Genomic DNA, 6,460 nt, shown 5'->3' with positions numbered 1-6,460 from the left:
TTTCTAAAGTCATAATAAGGGATTCAGAAATCACTCTGACCCTGTCTCTCCAAAATTTAAATATCTCATAAAATACAACTCCTTTATTTACTCTGTTTCTTTCATATGAAAATAGACTCAATAATCTTTAATTCTATATCTCATTCACTATCTAAATCTATTTTTATTATTTTTAGTGATTTTTTAAATTCACATCATTACTGCTGTCCGATACTATTTAAAAGCTAATTTCACATTTTTCATGATTTCTATAGAATAACTAGCATTTAAGCATATATAACACCAAACATGTCTTTGATTAGCTATTCCAATAGCTACTCATTATCAAGCATTTACATACCATTCATTAGCCATATCATAAAATCATACACACAAAATGGCTACGATGCTCTACATGCCATACTCAAAATGAAATGTCTAGCTATACCAAAAGAATCCTTATGATAGTATGCCTGGACCTCCGACGTACTTTACGATCCCTGAGTTAGCTTGACAAAACTATAAAAAGAAAGAAAATAAAGGGGGTAAGCATTAAGCTTAGTAAGTTTGCATGCAAATAAATAACAACATTCATAAGAATTATCTTACTACTTGGCATTATACTACTTAATGTAACTTCATTAATTGTCATAGACATTTTAAATTTCTTCACTCACTCACTTACTTAAATACTTATTTAATCAAATTTATTAATACATTTCATTTACCTTTTTCCTTATCAAGCATACATGAACATTTTATACTTACCTTTGCTCTTCTAGTATGAACTTGTCTTACCCTTTTTAGTATAACTCGTCTTACTTAACTTTACCTTGATATTCTCTTTAAATTTTTCCATTGAATCACTTGGAATACTAAGGATACACGAGTAACTTTACCATTGTCATGACTTGTCATGGTCTTACGTGGTATCCTTTTGAAACTTACCATTGCCATGTCTCGACATGGTCTTACATGGCATCATTGTCTTATCAACTCACCAATGCCATGCCTTGGCATGGTCTTACATGGGACCTTTGCCTTATAGAAACTTATCAATGCCATGTCTTGGCATGATCTTACATGATATCCTTGCCTTAAAAACCTTACCAATTGTCATGCCTTGGTATGATCTTATATGGTATCCTTAAACCCTAATGTCATGACATTTGTATCCTACACATTCTTAATGTTCAACCGGGACTTTTTGAAATTACTTCTCCGTCAATTCATGCTTGAGTCTTCTTTGAATAATTTCATAAAATAAATATACACATGCTGAAAATTAACATAAACTAATAGAATATTATATTTATTTACCGCAAACTTACCTCGAAACAAAATACAATCAACTATATCGATTTAGTCCATTATCTTTTTCTTTTCCCGGTTTACCTCCGAATTTCATTCTTCTTGATCTATAATAATAAATTTAGCTTATTTAATACTCACATTTATTAAAACAGTCCTTGACTCAAACTTTAGAAAAATTATATTTTTACCCCTAAACTTTTACATATTTACACTTTTGCCCTAAGGCTCGGAAATTAAACTTCATCCTATTTTTTTATATTTTATGACATGCTAATCATTTTTCCTTCTATGGAAACATCAAATTCTCACTCTAACATGTACTTATGAACATTAGGAATTTTTACCGATTATGTCGTTTTACTCGTTTTCACATAAAATCGCTTAACAAAAATTGTTTAACACAATTTCAAGCTTCATATTCTACCATAAAAAATCAAAATAAACATATTTCACCTATGGGTATTTTTCCAAATATAAACCCTGGGTTAAATTATTGCTAAAATAAGCTTAATTAAGTTACCGGGACTCCAAAAACGTAAAAAAAAACATTAAAAACAGGGCTAAAACGGACTTACAATCGAGTTTAGAAGCTTAAAAAACCCTAGATATGTCTTCCTCATGTGAAATTCGACCAAGGAGTTGAAGATGAACAAAAATTGACTTTTAATTTTGTTTTTAATTCATTTTAATAACTAAATGACCAAAATGCTATTAATTAAAAACTATGGTGTTTTATCTTCCTTTAGGTATTTTTGTCCAAACTAGTATAATGATCTAATTACTATCCAAGGACCTCCACTTTAAAAACACATTACTCACAAGTACTTAGTACATTTGTGAACTAGAACACACATTTTACGACTTTTACAATTTAGTCCTAAATATCAAATTGGACCCTCTATCGATAAAATTTCTAAACGAAATTTTCACACAATCATGCAATCATGCCATAAACCTTAAAATGATAATAAAATAAATTTTTCTACCTTAGATTTATGGTTTCGCAACCACTGTTCCGTTTAGGCCCTATTTCAGAATGTTACACGTACGACAGGTACGTGACCAATGCCCTTTCATACCACATCGATAGCATATATTCTCAACAATCTTTGAAGGATTATTTTGACCACTTCTTTCTTGTCTTTCATTGTTATTCTTTTCTGATGGTTAGAAGTATCAGTGTTATGACCACCATGATAACGATTACTAATATGTCCTTAACCACGTCTCCCACTACGTCCATGACCACGACCACGGTCGCAACCTCTATATTTTCTATTTACATATTTATTGTGTACTCTACATTCACTTCAAGGGATGGTGCAAAACCAATTGGACGAATTTTATGATTTTTCATCAATAGCTCATTATTTTGTTCAGCCACCAAACGACATGAAATCGATTAAGAATATCTTTTAAAATCTTTTTCACGATAATGCTGCTACAGGAGCACATTAGTAACATGAAAAGTTGAAAATATCTTCTTTAATAAGTCTTCATCAATTATGTTTTCTCCACATAATTTTAGTTAAACTAATTTTAAAAAGTTCTAAATTGTATTCACTTACTTAAAATCTTACAACTGTAAATAAATCCAATCATAAAGAACTTTAGGGAGTATCACTGTTTTTTGATGACAAATCGTTCTTCCAATTTTTCCACAATTCAAGAGGATCTTTCATAGTGAAATTTCTACTTTTAACCCATGTAGATGATGGCGAATAAAAATCAATACTTTTGTCTTGTCTTGATTAGATGCTTCTTTATCTGCTAATATACTATTTTCTAAACTTTTAACATCTAAGTGAATTTCAACATCTAACACCCATGACAAATAATTCTTGCCTAAGATGTCTAAGGCCGCAAATTCAAGTTTGACAAAATTTGACATTATAATAACTTGAATAAAAAATATATATATTAATAAAATAATAAGCATTCTCAATCGTAAAACAATTCAATTATATATACCAAATCTGCTAAATAATAATATGTATGTCAAATATTGACATACAGAGAAATAATCATAGTAATAACTAAACACAAATTATATTAATTGAAATTTCTTTTAATAAAATAAAACATGTATATATAATTATCATTATTAGATTTTAGTTGTAAAAATAAATGTGAAAATGTTACCCAAAACAAATATTTTATCTAAAAAATAAAATAAAAGAATTATGAAAATACTTATACCGTATATAGTTTAACGAGAGTTATACGGGCAAATTATATAAAGCCGAAATGACGTGATCTTCACTATGAACTCGTAGAAGCTCGTGCTAATAACGTGTTATAAAAAATAAGTAAAATAAATAAATAAAAGTGGATAAAATACGAGAGAATTTTTCATTATCTTATTTTCACTTACAATGTGCTATTTATAAGCTCATTTACATTCAATTAATAAATGTATTACATTTAATGAACTAAATTTTCTTAATTACTCCATTTAATGATCTCCAAATTATAAATGAAGTAAAGAGTTTTATCTCATTACTTTAATATGCTTAAGGGGTTATAGACATCCATTTAATTTACAACAAATCCAACAATCAAAATACACTAACATTTAGTCGAAATGTATAGCAACAACATTCAACTCAATGTGCAAAAGTGAACAAATAAAAAACCTAAGACGATGGACATTGATATTAATATTGTACTACATAAAAGCTAATACAGTCTGAAACTGCAACCAAGGGGAAACAATTGCTTCGGGAATATAGAATGTATAGGTTGTTTCTTGTGAATCTTTAAGTGTGACTTCTCTATCAACTACCTGAGAAACCACTCCAAAAGTTGTATTTAAGACAACTAAAGTGCTACATTGTAAAGCTGAAAAATGACCCCAAATAAAATCAGACAAAAAGGTAGGTAATACCATTAGTTTGCCTGTAGCATTTTTTTCTTGTTCATGTTGTTTACCCTCATAAGTTAGGGAACCAACAATATATTACAGCATCATTTGTGTGTGTAAACATCTTAAAATATTATGATATCATAGTTGCATTCAAAACTTCTCATTTTAAAAGGGGAGGAGGGAGAAAAAAGTAGTACAATTTCATATCATCCCAAACATTAGTTGATATCATAATTGATGATAGACCTAAAATAAGACATCTGATAGAATGCAATAATTTGATCTAAGAAAAAAAATGTATATTATACCTTGCTTCAAAGCTTTGTCCTTTAGAGGCCATTAGAGAACATATTTTGCTGATAATCCAAGGTGGAATATGTAAATCCTTGATTTCAACACTATAGCAAAGGCCAACAAATGAAATTGGTGTGGAATGACCATCATTCAAGGTGGATCATCCATGGGAAAGAGCAGTACTGTGATCAGCTCTTATGTGAATCCTTGATTTCAACACTATAGCAAAGGCCAACAAATGAAATTGGTGTGGAATGACTATCATTCAAGGTGGATCATCCATGGGAAAGAGCAGTACCGTGATCAGCTCTTTCCTATCAGTTGTAGACCAGAAACAATAAGATTCTAAAGCTCTTAAGATTTGATAAAATAAAATTAAACAAAAGAAAAAAACAGAACTGTTAAAAATGAGGACATTATAAATTTCATAATAAATTCACAAGCCTAAAAAACAGAAGATGTAGTTTCAAATTTCATAATAAATTCACAAGCCTATATAAATGAGGACATTATAAATTCCAAAGTCCAAACTATTAAAAATGCTACTTTAGACTAACTTATTCAAGATCTTAAAACATGTCTAAAACTGTGCCCATTCTGAATCATTTCAAACCCAAAACATAACTATCAAGGAATTAATAATCACTAACAACTCAAGCCTACACTCAAAACATCAAAATGTTTTTGTAATGCTAATATTATCTGAAGACTCTCATTCCCACAAGGCATCCAAACAACATATATTACATCTGAAGCTAATCAATTGTTTTTTCCTTTACAAGTGAAAAACAAGCAATTAATTTAGTGAAGACCAAATGCATACCATGTATTGTGGAATGAGTGAGGCACCATACTTAGTCTTAAACACTTTCTCCAAACAAGCAACCAGAGTATTTTCCAGGTCAGGCACATCGGATTTAGTTTGCAAAGCACTGTAAGAGGGCTAGTAAAAGCTAAAACCCCATTATTTTAGGTCAAAACTGAAAACCCTAAAACAAATCCCCCGTGATGAAAAGTGATTCATTTCAGCATCAAAGCAAATTCATTTCAGCATCAAAGCAACAAAGTTATATGATTGCAATTATATAACAAATACCCAGTAAAAAAATTCCTAGAAATACCCAAATTAATAGAGAGAAAAAAATGAGCATAAAAGAAAATTTAAGTAGAAGTAAAATGGAGTGCCTGATGATGACAGGGAGAGGGAAATGGTCGATAAAATCTTTGACTGCAGCATCGTTAAGAGAACCGGGGTGGTGAGCGAAATCAGAAGCTGAGTCGAGCAACTAAGTTGGATCGTCGAACGAGAATTCTTCATCCATAGCTGTGCCACTACTGAGTTGTGGATTGTTTGGAGTGTGTGAAGCAGCGAAGAAAGAGAGATTTTGAGAGCAAAAGTTAAGGGAAAGCCGCGTGGCTGAAACGTTAGTGAAAGATAACTGTTGAAATAAAAATCAGATCTAAGCAAAGAAGTCGTCTAGTGATGAAGAAGAAAAAGGCGGAAGAAGACCTGTGGCTGCAGAAAGAAACCAGTGTCTCTAGGGTTACTTTTTCTGGTTTATTAAACCCCACCGTTTTAAAGTGATGTGGGTATTTTCAGCAACAGAGTTAGGTTAGATAAAATATTTTCCAATACATTAAAGAAAACGTTGGGATAAGCTTATTTTTTCCCAACTAATAAAACTCATTTTTCCAACAGCCAAAAACGTTGTTTAAAGATATAAATTTAAACAACCCAAAAAGGGTAAGTATAGTCTAAAAAGAGTTGTTTTAGGCTTTTCATATGGCAGCGCTTCTATATAGTTGGGAAAGGTATAAAAAAAGTCAACATAGTGTGGGATAAAGTCGACCCTTATTTAACAGTTGCCTTAGGCATGTATATCCCGACTCTTATCAAAAAGTTGGCCAAAGGATATATTGACAAGTCTATCTCGACGCTTAGAAAAGTGCCGGCCAAAAAGTATCGTTTTAGGCCCATTTTGTTGTAGTGACATAAAGATTTTTTTA

The 6,460-nt window shown here is 30.8% G+C and overlaps 1 long non-coding RNA gene across 3 annotated transcripts; it reads right to left on the bottom strand.

Annotated features, from left to right (window-relative positions):
* Positions 1 to 289: 289 nt before the first annotated feature.
* On the bottom strand, positions 290 to 6,192 carry LOC107887125 (uncharacterized). Of its 3 annotated transcripts, XR_005913931.1 has the most exons (3): positions 5,277 to 6,134; positions 4,468 to 4,767; positions 3,628 to 4,078 (listed from the first exon to the last, which is right to left on the bottom strand). It is a non-coding gene; the product is annotated as an uncharacterized lncRNA (long non-coding RNA). The 3 variants fall into 3 exon arrangements; XR_005913933.1 differs by lacking the exon at positions 3,628 to 4,078 and adding an exon at positions 290 to 498 and having other exon boundaries at positions 4,468 to 6,192; XR_005913930.1 differs by having other exon boundaries at positions 3,628 to 4,767; positions 5,277 to 6,192.
* Positions 6,193 to 6,460: the final 268 nt, after the last annotated feature.

This window comes from Gossypium hirsutum, chromosome A03 (genome assembly GCF_007990345.1).
Source record: "Gossypium hirsutum isolate 1008001.06 chromosome A03, Gossypium_hirsutum_v2.1, whole genome shotgun sequence".
Classification (NCBI taxonomy): Eukaryota; Viridiplantae; Streptophyta; class Magnoliopsida; order Malvales; family Malvaceae; genus Gossypium; species Gossypium hirsutum.
Note: the sequence above shows the minus strand (reverse complement) of the source record. Positions and strands in the feature narration are given on the sequence as shown.